Source organism: Sturnira hondurensis, unplaced genomic scaffold (genome assembly GCF_014824575.4).
Source record: "Sturnira hondurensis isolate 20B ecotype Veracruz unplaced genomic scaffold, ASM1482457v3 Scaffold0000648, whole genome shotgun sequence".
Lineage (NCBI taxonomy): Eukaryota > Metazoa > Chordata > Mammalia > Chiroptera > Phyllostomidae > Sturnira > Sturnira hondurensis.
This window is the reverse complement of record NW_028073279.1, coordinates 12929744-12942535: the sequence shown is the minus strand read 5'-3', so window position 1 is coordinate 12942535 and position 12792 is coordinate 12929744. Positions and strand designations below refer to the sequence as shown.

At 40.5% G+C, this 12792-nt stretch overlaps 1 long non-coding RNA gene across 1 annotated transcript in view; it reads right to left on the bottom strand.

Moving 5' to 3' along the window:
* The window catches only part of LOC118985658 (uncharacterized), an 88421-nt gene extending 77223 nt beyond the window's left edge, over positions 1–11198 (bottom strand). The window contains exon 1 of the long non-coding RNA XR_005066165.1: positions 11107–11198. This is a non-coding gene — a long non-coding RNA (uncharacterized LOC118985658). The remainder of the gene's footprint in view (positions 1–11106) is intronic.
* Positions 11199–12792: the final 1594 nt, after the last annotated feature.

Here is a 12792-nt window from a genome sequence, read left to right as displayed (position 1 = left end):
AAGAAGAAAGACCAACATACAAATAGATGAATAAAGTACAATGAAACTTACCTAATTGGATTATCACTGGATTTAAATAAAATACTGTATATAAATAACATGTTTATAAAAAGTACTATGGCCTGTCATTTAATAGCTATATCAACTTCCCCCAATAGACATCAATTTAATTATGCCATGCATTTATTCAGTAATCAGGCACTGTGAAAGGTGCTTAGGCAGAATCAGCTGAGAACCCAAAACCTATACTCCTCTTCCCAAACTCTTGAAACAATTTTCACTGGGAAGTAGTTGCATAACTAGGGATCATATTTTCCAACAGTTCCTGCTTCTAGATGAAGCCAGGTATATTTATTAGAATAACCTTTGTGGGGGCAACTTTGCCAGCAAGTCCCCTCGTCCACCACGGATGAAAATGAAATTGCTGAGACATGATCTGCTTGGGGAGGAAAGGTGGTCAATCTCTCAGAGGAGAAAGACCAAGAACCCCTTCCTCAAGGGCTTTTATTAGGTTCATTTTGCACAAGAATACAGGTAAGGATCAAACAATAGATAGCATCCAAAGAACTACGGGGGCTTGTTCTCAGTCAGGGTCAGATAGCTAAAAAGCCATAATACTTTGAGGAACAAATTTCTTGCTTGGACCCTTATCATTTAAATGAGAGCATTCTAAACAAAGCAGGTTTCACAGGATTTTATATATTCTTCCTTAGGCCTGATCACCCAGAACGCTCTCTAGCAAGCAAAGAGCTGTACCACCTTCCCAGTCATAGTTTTTTAGGCTTAAAAAGTGGATTTAGCCTCTAAGCGGATTAGAACCAGGAAGTGCTTCTCTCAGAGAGAAATGGGGACTCAGGTTATGTCAGAATAGCTGGGGGGCAAGGGTCCATCACTCCCTCTTTGCTGCAGTCCCCCCGAGTCCTTCCTTGAGGTTCTCCCAAGTGATCATGTCTGGCTTAGGTTGCCCCCCCTCTGAGGGGTCTTACCCATCTCTGACTAACCAATCAAGCATCGGGGGCAGGGGATGAAGCAGAAGCAGCACTGCTGCCCAAGATAAGCTTTGTCTCCTTAGTGGATCACAGTCTGGAGGTCGCTCACTCAGCCTTATCCATGGGGGGCAGTTATAACTCCTGAAACCAGGTAGGTTCCCAACAACTTTAGCCACTGTAGCAAACATATTTCAACATTTCAGTGACTTAACACAATAAAAGTTTTTTCTGGCTCCCTGCAATAAAATGAAAGTAGTCATGGTGAGTGAAGTGAGGAACATTGTATAAGGTCACCCAGAAATCCAGGTTCCTTCGCTTTCAGTCCTGTCATGCCCTGCAGCCTGGAAGGAAAATAAGAGTGAAAAACCCTCTTTTAACCACCATAGCCCAGATGTGACATACATTACTTCCATTTATCTTGCATTAATGAGAAACTAGTAATACAGCTCCAGTCTAATCCAAGAGGAGACTCAGTAGTACCTGTCTGGACAGCTATCTTCCAGTGACAAATCCACACAATTAAAGAAAAAGCATAAATTTTAATGGTTTCATGGGACTAGTTCTAACCAATGAAATGTAAGAAGTACAGAGCATCACTCATGAGCCAAGGTGGTGAGGCAGTCAGTGTATTTCTTCCTCCTTATTTCCCTTCTCCCAGGTGGAAGGCCCTCAAGGATGACTGAGCAAAAAGTTTTGTTTGCCAAATCAGCACATGGAAGAAAGACTCCCACTAACTAGATTTGCCAGTTTGGACGGTAATGTGATCAAGAAATAAGTTTCTTCTAAGTTCACCCATTAACATATTGGCATTTGTTTTCTTGCAACAGCTAGAATTGCTCTGATTAATGAAATACTATAATTCACTATTTAAAACTCTATAAATGATAACTCAATAAATGCCTCAGCATGTGGCATGGCACAGAGCTAGAGTCAATAAATACTGCATACTTGCCTATCTGTAATTTCTTTAATGTCTTTTTGGAAATAGGTGATTCTCTTTCTGGTTAAATGACTCCCACACATTTGCATTCATCTCAAAGGCCTTCAGGATGTGGCTGTGGCCCTGCTGCTGCTCATGTTAATGTGCAAAAGAACAAATATATCAGGTTCGCATTTAGTGTCAGGGAAAAAAAAACCCTGGGACTTTCTTTACAGCATATTTTCTCACTTGCCTAGTCATTTTTCAGAGCTCTCTTCCAGCTCTTTTCTGTGATATGAAAATATATCTTGCATTTGAATTTCAACAATTTAATCCACACAGCTATTTCTTCAAATAAATATGAATATTTACCATTATAAAATGTGTGAATGATTAAAAATTTTAAGAACAAATCTAATGTGATACAAAGCCTTTATAAGATTTAAAAAAGGGCCAGATGTCATCTGTATTAGTCAGGTAGGGTTGCCATAACAAAATAGTACAGACTGGGTGGCTTAAAAAATATAACTGTATTTTCTCACAGTTCTTGAGGCTGGAAATTGAAGATCAAGGTGCTGGTTGGCTTGGTTTCTCCTGAGTTTCTCTCCTAGGCTTGCAGATGGCTGCCTTCTCGCTGTGTCCTTTTCTCTATGCGTGCTCCTGGCGTCTCTTCCTCTTCTCATAAGGACACCAGCACCTACTGGATTAGCATCCTACCCAGATTATCTCTTTTAATCTTAATTACCTCCCTAAACTCCATCTCTAAATATAGTTATTTTGGATATTAGAGCTACAAAATATGAATTGTGTAGGGGGAGAGGAGGCACAATTCAGTCCGTAACATCATCCTTAGAGGTACAGTATCTTTATTCCCAAGGAACTCATTGCTAAGTCTGCCACAAAACTTGAAATAAAATCTGCAATAAAATAAAAACTTGAAATAAAAGCTCTACCACAAAAATCAAAAGTAATTGATGAAGAGTGATATCATCAAAATGGCAAAATAGGAGTTTTGTGCCATTTTAAAGTGGTAATTTTTTAATTATTTTTAAATGTTGTTTGAATATGGGTGTCTCCATTTTCCCTCCACCACTTTCCCCCACTCCACCCACCCCCTCCTCCTACCCTCAAGCCTACCCCCTTTTGGCTTTGTCCATGGGTCCTTTATACATGTTCCTTGATGACCCTTTGACAGTCACCCCAGATAAGAGTACCCCTGTAGAAGTCTGGTAGATCAGCAGAGAAATCCCAGCACACCGATAGGGGAAAAAGTCAATATTGGGCTATTGAAGAGAGTAGAAGGGACAATTTCACTTGATCTTTGTCACTCCTCTCCCTCCCAAGATGGCACAGTTCAGTGCCAGTGGGAACTTTCCAAGCCCCCCATGAAAGAAGGTGATGAAGTTTGAGTGAGCAACTGGCTTCTCTAGCTGTACAGGACTCTGCCAAAGCCCACGTCTTTGTTTCCACATTCAGAGTACTGAGGTGTACTGCACAACTCAGGGTGGGAAGAGGGTTTGGGAGAATAACAGCTGCCACTTAGAAGGTATCAAAGGAACATAAACCCTGTGAAATGCGTCCCACATTCCATCAGGAAGCCTGTCCATAGCCAATGGGGACACATGGCCTGTGGATCTCCCCAGTTGGCTCATGGCACCCCCATTGCTCAGTGTACCCCACCTCCAACAATATGACTATCTTAAAACAGTGAAACTGTGAACAGGAAAATGATCGATGGTTGGGGAGGAAGGATGGATACATCGATAAAGCCCAGAGGATTCTTAGAGCAGTGGAACTACTCCTTATGGTGTTACCACAATAGATACATGTCATTCTACATTGTCCAAACCCACAGAACGTACAACACCAAGAGTGAGCTCTAGTGTAAACTATGGACTTCGGGTGATAATGACATACAAATGAGGATTCACCAGTTCTAACTAATGTGCCACTTTGGTGGCAGATGTTGACAATGGGAGAGGCTATGCATATGTGGGGACAGAGGACACATGGGAAATCTTTGTACCTTCTCTCAGTTAGGCTCAGAACCTAAAGCTGTTCTATAAAATAAAGCCTATTTTCTAAAAAGCTTAGAAGCATAGCTATAGTATCATTTTTATAGCTAGTTACAAGGTTATTTTAATAAACAAGGTTTTTATAATCAGTAACTGTGATTTTCTTTGACCTGCATTTCTTTTACCTATGTGTATAAGTAAGGAATATTGTTATCTCTCCTCCAAACTAGTACAGCCCCCAGGTTACCCCAGGTTACCGGAAAAAGAAGGCATTTACTGGCACTATGTAACAAACAGGATGCTCAGTTTTATACACATTAGCTCATTTAATCATCAAAACCACCTTAGGAAGAAATGATTATTATTCTTATTTAGCAAACGAGAAAACTAAGATGCAGAAATGTTATATTATTCAAAATCACTGAACAAAAGGAAAGAGAATATTATTGCAGAAAGTTCAGAGATTTCGGAACGAAGGGGATAAAAATCTTGTCGAATACTAGCTATAAACTTGGGTCAGCAACTTAATAGCCATCGGACCTGACTGCAATAATGTCTGTAAAAGCCTGCTTCGAAGGGACTGTGATCAGACCCCACATCTGCCCGGCTCCACAGGCCACGCATGCTTCCCAGTCTCCCTGCAACGGAAAGCTGCCTGGTGCGTACCGGGGGCATGTGCTTTTGCAGAGTGCAGAGCTGGAAAAGAATTATTATACACAGCAACCTTAAAATTGAGTATGTAAGTATTAATGTACTTCTATTTAATATGACTTCCTGAAAAACCTGTCTACTAAAGATTCCCTTGAAATTATTAGCCTGCAGACATTTATGGATACATGACATGCAGCTCTAATAAAAATGCATTAACCCCCTCTTTCATATTTTACCCTGCATCAGGCCCTGAAAACTAAGTCTGATGTAATAGATCTCTTTTGTGGTTTTAATCATAACAATTGTACTGAATGACTTTTTTTGTGTGCATGTGATAACGTCATAATGGAAAACTAAATCGACAGCATATTTCTCAATCTAATTATATGCCTTGCCTTTCTAAACCAGTTTTAATGAAATACAAAAAGTCGTAGTGTGGAAATTAGGAGAGGCTTTAAAAAAGGCAGTTGCAAATAATACGTCAGTGACAGGAATAGATGTATGAACTACGTCAGTCTATGAGAACAATGCCTTCCCAGGGGGGCTTGCGCAGCAAAACAACAGCAAAGAACTCCAGCGAGGATGATCCAAACAAATCATCATTTTCAGAAGCAATCATTTTCCCAGAATCCACCTAAACCATAGCAGTCCAAAACTGGGTAAGGAGCATCAGAGACCACACAGTCGCCTGCACAGAGACCTCACGTGTGTGTCAGTTAGGCCACCAATTTACAAACACATTAACACCTTCATGTGATTTTTAAAATAGCTTCTTTCCTTATTGAGAGGAGGAACTCATGCTCGTTATAGAAACAATATAATTATGTTAACCCCAAATTCCATACCCAGAGATAACCATCGTTAACATTTCACTACAGCACCTTTGTTTTTTTTTTTTAAAGATTTTATTTATTTATTTATTTATCTTTAGAGGGGAAGGAAAGAGGGAGAGAAACATCAATGTATGTTTTTTTTTTTGTTTTTTTAAGGCAAAAGTGGATTTACAGTTGTATGTATCCCCCCCAAAATGTATTCTTGCATTATTATTTATTTTATTATTTTCCATACAAACAACTTTAAAGTTCATTTTGCCCACCCTGTATTTGAAATGATGCACTAAATTTGTTAAAAGCAAAGACAGGTAGTTCAAAGTAATAAATAAACAGACCCTAATATAAGAATGTATTGCTTTTATAGGTCCTGTATTGCATTCCTAGGGCTGCCATAACCAAGAACCACACACTGGATGGTTTAAGCAAGAGACACTTGTTTTCTCACTGTTCTGGAGGCTATGAGTTTGAAATCAAGGTGTCGGCAGGGTTGGTTTATTCTGAAGACTGTCCATGGCTTGGGGTTGGCCGTCTTCTCCCTACATCCTCCCATGCTCTTCCCTCTGTGTGTGCTTTTTGTCCATATTTCCTCTTTATTTTTTAAGGACACCACCAGCTGTATTGAATTAGGGCCCACCCTCAGGACCTCATTTTAACTAGTTGCTTCTTTAGAGGTGCTATCTCCAAATACAGTCAAATTCTGAGGTATCAGGGATTAGGACGTCAATATACAAATTTAGGAGGACACGATTCAGCCCTTAACAGATGTTAACTGTGGCAACACAAACGCATCATACGCCCAATAGGGAGATAACATGTTCTAGGCCATACAGCAGGTACTAGAGACACAAAGATCAGTAAACTGGGTCCCTCCCTAGAAGAAACTTAAATCAGTGGGCAGAGGAAGGATTATTTAGCAAACAACATTGGGAAATTTATGAATGCTCTGGGGAAAATATAATGAAGGTTCACCTTATACTGTGTAGCACAATAAACTACATGCTTGGTAAAATGATGTTAGGAAGTGGTGGGAGAAGAAATGGGAGGTAGAAGAAGGAAGAAGAGAAGGAAGAAAGCAAGGGAAAGGGAAAGAAGGGGAAAGGGGCCAGGACAGTGGAGAAGAAATGTTACAAAATGGAAATAAGTTTTATCTATCTTACCTATGAATGGGGTAAGTAGTTTGTTTTTAACCCAGTCATTTATTCCTGATAGGCATTAGCTGACCATTTACCACAAGCCAGGTGTGCAGCTAGGCACAGAAATGGACCAGATTTTTTTAGTGTTTAAAAAAAACACTGAAAGGAGCCTCTTGGATTGCTTATAATGTAAATACAAGCTCACATTTTATACTGGCCTCTTCCACATTGGTCACATCTCCCTATATGAAAGTCATGAGCTGTAGGCAGTAAATATTATCCTGCATAAGTTGTTTTCAAGACATTTTTGTAAATCAAATCTTACTAGAATTTTACAAAGAAGAGTTGGCTGTTTCAAGGAGCCCTGGAGGGAGTCCTGTGGTAAAAAGAAGCATCCTATGCAAAGGCAGGAACTCGGCCTTCGATCCAGTGCTGTGTCAATCCCAACTGTCATACCTGTGTCCTGGCTTGAAGGTTATGCCTGAGCGCTCAACTGTGTTCTCAATGTCTGTCCTTTTGCCTTGGATTGCAAACCCCTGGAGGTTGGCCCACCACATCTGTTCCCTTTATTGTGTTCCTGTCACCACGTAACATTTGCAAAGAGGTCTTAGTAAATGCTTTTAGATGTGCAGAAACGGATCTCAGCAGGCAGTGTCCACGGGGCTACAATGAGGAGCGGCCCCATACATCCTACTTCTAAATAGTAAGGCCCTAATATGCATGCCACTGCACTGCCAGCTGTAGGGAGCCGGTCCCCAGGATCCCTTGGTCCTATCTGTGATCCCAGCAACAGAGAAAAAAAATTATTTGAGGAGATAACCAAAGAGTAAGAGAGTTGGAGACTGCTTAGGATACGCAAGAGGCTATTTTGTTGCTCACTCAGTGCCTTGAAGAGCTCAGGCTCTTCTGTAAGCTCCCAGGTAGGAGAGCCGCGGTTGCAGTCCTCCCCAGTGGGCATCCTCTCCTACTGGTGGCACATTGCACGGCAGCTTGCTCTCAGAATCTAATTATCGACTCAGAAGATACGAATAAATCCGTGCCTTTAATCTTGGGTTCAGAGAAATACTGGAGCCCTCAGTTGCCTTTCTAATAAGTACTTTTATAGTGTCATGGCTAATAAATGACACTATAAATGATTTCTGGCTGATGGTCAATTTAATCAAAATGTAGGAAACAGAAAATTATTTAAACTCAATATTTACAAATATAAACATGTGCCCAGAATTATACCAATGTTGGTGAATTTACCTAAGGAATATATATATATATATATATATATATATTTCTTTATTTATTCATGGTATAATTAAGTCATTTTAATGTTCTATGAATTTTCCATTTAGTAATGTTTTCCATTTTTATTTCTATCTTACTAAAATTATTTTCATGAATATCAACTGCTTTCCATGTATATTTCATAACAGAGTTTTCATTCCTTGATTTCTTTTTTGTCCACATCAAATTGAATGATAATAGTTTCTGCCATTGTAAGTTTTCTTTGGGGGAGCCATTATTTCTACAGATTCTAATTTTCTTTACTCATTTCTGCATTTATTTATACATTTTATTAAAATGATTTTATTCACTCACTAATAGTATCAAATTTTATCACACCTAGTTATGACCATTGATAGTTTTGTTGAATTATGTCAAAAAACCATTATTTCCCTAGTTGATTTTTGCATTTTCAACTTTACCAATTTTTTTTATCTGTAGCACATTGAAATGTGCAGTTTTGGCTGTTGCAAATTTTTTAACTTTGATTAATTTCATCAATAATATCCTGTTATTTAGATGTAAAGTAATGTATTTTATTCTTTGTAAAGGTAAATCGAAAACAGAAGGAGTCAACATATCTGTGAAGTCAAATGTAGTGTGGTGAAAACTCCTGACTTCATTCAAATACAAATAGCCCTGGAAAGGTCAGCCACCATTTATATTTGGAATATGGAAAAAGTGATTCACATTGCATGCTTTCCTGAAAGATGAAAATGGAGGTTTTCACTTTCCCAGCTGCCTGGCAGCTGAGATATGAGCCCATAACCTGGTCTCCATCTGTCCCTTTTTCCTCCCTGAAGTTTTGACTCAACAACTGGAGAAACAAAGCCCCAGAAATGAAAGAACTGTCTCCTGGAGGCACAGCTGTGGCAGCAGGGACACGCAGAGCCTTGGAATGATCATGAGAGCCTCGAATTCCATGCTCAGGGGGGTGAACTTTACCCTGCAGGGATTGGGAGCCATGGAGGGCTCTGTTTGGGGACCCATATGCTCAGATCTGAGATGTGGAAAGATGTCTCTGGCAGCAGCATGGAGAACAGATTGAATACAACAAGTCTGGAGACAGACCTCAGCAGGGACGCCTGCACCACAGTTCTGCATTTTCCCAAGCAAGACACTGGGTGCCAGCATAGCTACCCTGGTCTTTCACGATGCAACCAGAAATTCCTTACTCCCGTTCTTTCTATCTGACAGGCTTGTACATACATTTATTTCAATATGAAACAAACCTTAAGAACTACAATAATAACACTAAATATTTATTGAGAATATGGTTTACACAACTCACTGCGATTAATCTCACCAGGAGGTTCAGACAGGTTGACTAACTTGTTCAAGTTTGCCCAGGTAGTGAGCAGTGAGCCTGGATTTAAATTGTTTTATTTCAGAGCCTTTGTATATTCTTAACCCACATCATACTGTTCTCCCAGCAAACATGTGAATGTGTCATGTATTTTCATACATATTTTCTTATTCAATCCTCATGACTACTTAAGGAGGCAGATATTATTATTTTAATGCAGAGAAAAGTGAATTTTGGTAAATTTAAGTAATTTCCCCAGAGCTGGCCTATCTAACTATAAAGTCACTATAATTCTCTGTAAGTTCCTGGCTCATAGATGGTTCTTGACACATATTGGCCTTTTCTCGTGTATCTGTTCAGGCTGTTTCTCTCGTGCCTATATCTAGACCTGTGTATCTGTAACCCAGGTATACAGGTAGTAGTTCTGATGACACCTTTATCCAACACCAGCTAGTGCACATTTATACTGAGAATCCAGCTTGACTGTAGGGATGGAGGGTTCAATTACTTGTTGTACCTTCTTACTACCCAGATCCTTTTCCAGCCCACAGGCCCTGTTGCCTAGATGACTATGTTGTATATTACATGATTCTGCTCTTTCATCACAGCTGATTATCCCTAAAAAGAGGTAATCAGACATCCTTTCTTGAAAATGTTAAAATGAGTGCTAAGAAGATGAGTTAAGTTAGTGCTGGGAACCACAGCTCAAAGGTACAGTCAGGATTAGAAGCCTTACAATGACCAAAGGGCAAGCCAAGGACAGAGGGTACAAAAACAAAGCAGATACCTAGAGATTCAGGTGGTAGCAAAAAAAAAAGGAATGCAGAGAGTGTGTTCATGGACAAGTGAGAATTCTAAGAGGTGGGGAGGCCATGCAGCTAACGAGAGAGGAAGTAGGAAGTCATTAGTGCTGCCTTATTTCCTAACAGCTCCTTGGTTTCTATCTAAGCATGTCCCTATGGAACAACTTTTTTTCTCAGTTATGTGGGTGACACTCTTTCTTACCACTCAAAGAGCCAAACTTAAAAAACAAACAGCCACTCAATCTTGAGGGTTTCCTAGAAAAGATCTTTGGGTTTCAAATCCAAGAGCAAGATGGGAAAAAGTCAAACTATAAAATGTAAAGCCTTAAGGCCTTAAACTAAGCCCCTCACCTCAGCTGCCAACCCACACAGTTATCCTCCCTATTCTTCTCATGCCTCTTGTTTGAATCCTCCCACCGACTTTCAAGAGCCTCATTCAGTCTCGTTAGAGCACAGGATGGCTGGGCTGTGGGCAGTCTTCCTTTTATCTAGAACTCCTGTTATTTATGTGATTTAACCTCTCTAGCTCTTCAAGCTCTGCGGCTCAGGAATGGATTTTCGCTGTTGTTTATTCACTGCTGTTACAAATACAACCCAGATCTGACCCCCTCTCATTTCTGGGCCTTTTAACCCTGCTTTCAGAGCAAGACACCGGAAGGAAACATATCTTGACTTATTTTTCTTTACTGATGATATTTCAAGTCAATTTTTTCCAGCAGCCACACTTACCATCATTACTAATGCGATTTAAAAGGTGAAGGTCTGTATTCTGGCAGCTTTACCAAACCTCTGCATTTATTTTCAAACAACATTCTCAAAGACCCCTGTAGTCACGAAAAGCTGCACTTGACAAAGGTAAAAATGTGAGTGCATTTGGACTTGACTCCTCTGATAAATGGCTCCCGTGCACTCTGAAGGAAGAGGCCCCATGGGGCTGTGATGCAAGCAACTCACTATGTCCCAAATCTCCCCTCAGTGGGAGTTTACTGGAAAGTGAAAGAGAAGCTGATGTGGAAATAACAACTCAGCAGAAGTGCCTTATTTTGTCTTGCTGTTTGCTCCTTACCACTCACTCTGCAGTGCACAAGCACACATGTGTGCACATGCTTATACACACAGTTGTCTGGAATACAACTGAGAAGAGGTCAAGTAGGTCAACAGCATGATATCTTTTTCACTCACTAGTCTCTTCTGCCTGAAGTTCCTGTCATTTCCAGTTCTGGGTAGTGGGGGGTGAAGGGGGGTCCTGTAGTATTTCTAAAGGCACTGAACTTCTCCCTGGAAAAGACAATGCAGATGTCCTAGAGCCTCTTTTGGGATGACTATTAATAGAACTTCCCCTTATTAATAAGAGGAGCAAATACTTGGATTTGTGGTGTCAGTGAGGAAAGTCAGAGTGGAAGATATAAAATGAATTCATTAATGATAAAGTCTGTATTTCATAATTTTTAAATAAAAATATATATTCCTCTCATAATTTGCAGAAAAGTAGGTAAATACTATTAAAATTGTTTAACTCATTATCCCCATAACTATACCATTTTTAGGCTGCGGTTTAGGTAGGCTGACATACAATAATATAAGGCTTTATGTCTTAGGCTGGCTCCCTATAAAATGTCCCTGAGTCAAAAGTGTTCACAGCGTACTTGACTGGGGAGTACAGGTCCAGGGATGCAGGAGATGGGGGAAGAAGAGTGGGGTTGGGAACAATGAAAGCATTACCTGGCTGGTCACAACTCGGTCACAGATGTCTTCTGAGAGACCCTGTGAAATTACTGCTTCTCTATACAAGCTAAATATGGAGAAGAAGGGAGAAATATCCCACTGGTAAAGTTCATCCCATGGGGCTTCAGCTTCCTCAGAAGTCCAACTTGTGTTACCCAGCCCCTTGGCAACCTCGGGGAAGCCAGATCCCTGGAAATAGCTGAGGTGTGAGTCACGGCAGGAGTGAGGCGGGGAGCCAATGGCTCTCCTTCTTTTGCATGTGCAGCCTGCAGCCCTGCTGCCCAGTCATGGTGAGCAGCACACAGACATCACATTGACTCTTGGGGCACTGTGGTGTTTCCCATCTTGGTAGCAGCAAGGAAGCTCCAGAACAGGAGCCATGTCAACAAGGGACTAGAAACAGGTGAAGTAACCATGACAACTTGACCCTGCCACAAAGGTGGTTATAGAACTCAAGAGCAAAAACTCCCCTCTTCCTGTGGGAACACAATCATTGTCACCTGATCGTCCTAGAAGGCCATTGGCACCATCAAGCAGAAAACCAGGGCCAAGGACTTATGAAGCAATGCACACAATGGGTCTGGCAGTCTGGCAGAACATCTAATAAATACCTAATAACACCTAAAACTTAAATAGCAGCTCTACCAATTATTGGTGCTGTGATCAAGCAACTTTCTTAAATCAACTAGTTAACATAAGTTAAGTTGTTACAGTAAGAGAAAAGTCCTTAAATCTCCGTTGTTCCATCATAATACATATTACTTTTTGCTTATGTCTCAGTCAAGTGTCAGTTAGAGCCCTCCTCAACTTATAGTGGTAACATCTGGGATAGAGGCCTCCAAAGTCACCACCAAAGGGCAAAATATGGCTAGGGATTGTGCAGAAGGTTTTTAAAGGCCAATCTTAGAATTAGCTTATGTCATCACTTCTGCCCACATTGCATCAGATGGAACTCCGTTCACGACTTAATCTAGCTGCAAAGGAGGCTGGGGAGTGATGGGGAGTGTGGTCTGTCTGTATGCTCAGGAAATGCCATGGTGAGCACACGGCATTATCCCTATCACACTTAATCTTCCTGGACCTTAGTGGGACCTATACTTTGAAGATAATGATTCTCTCTTCCTTTCTCTCTCTCTCAAGGTT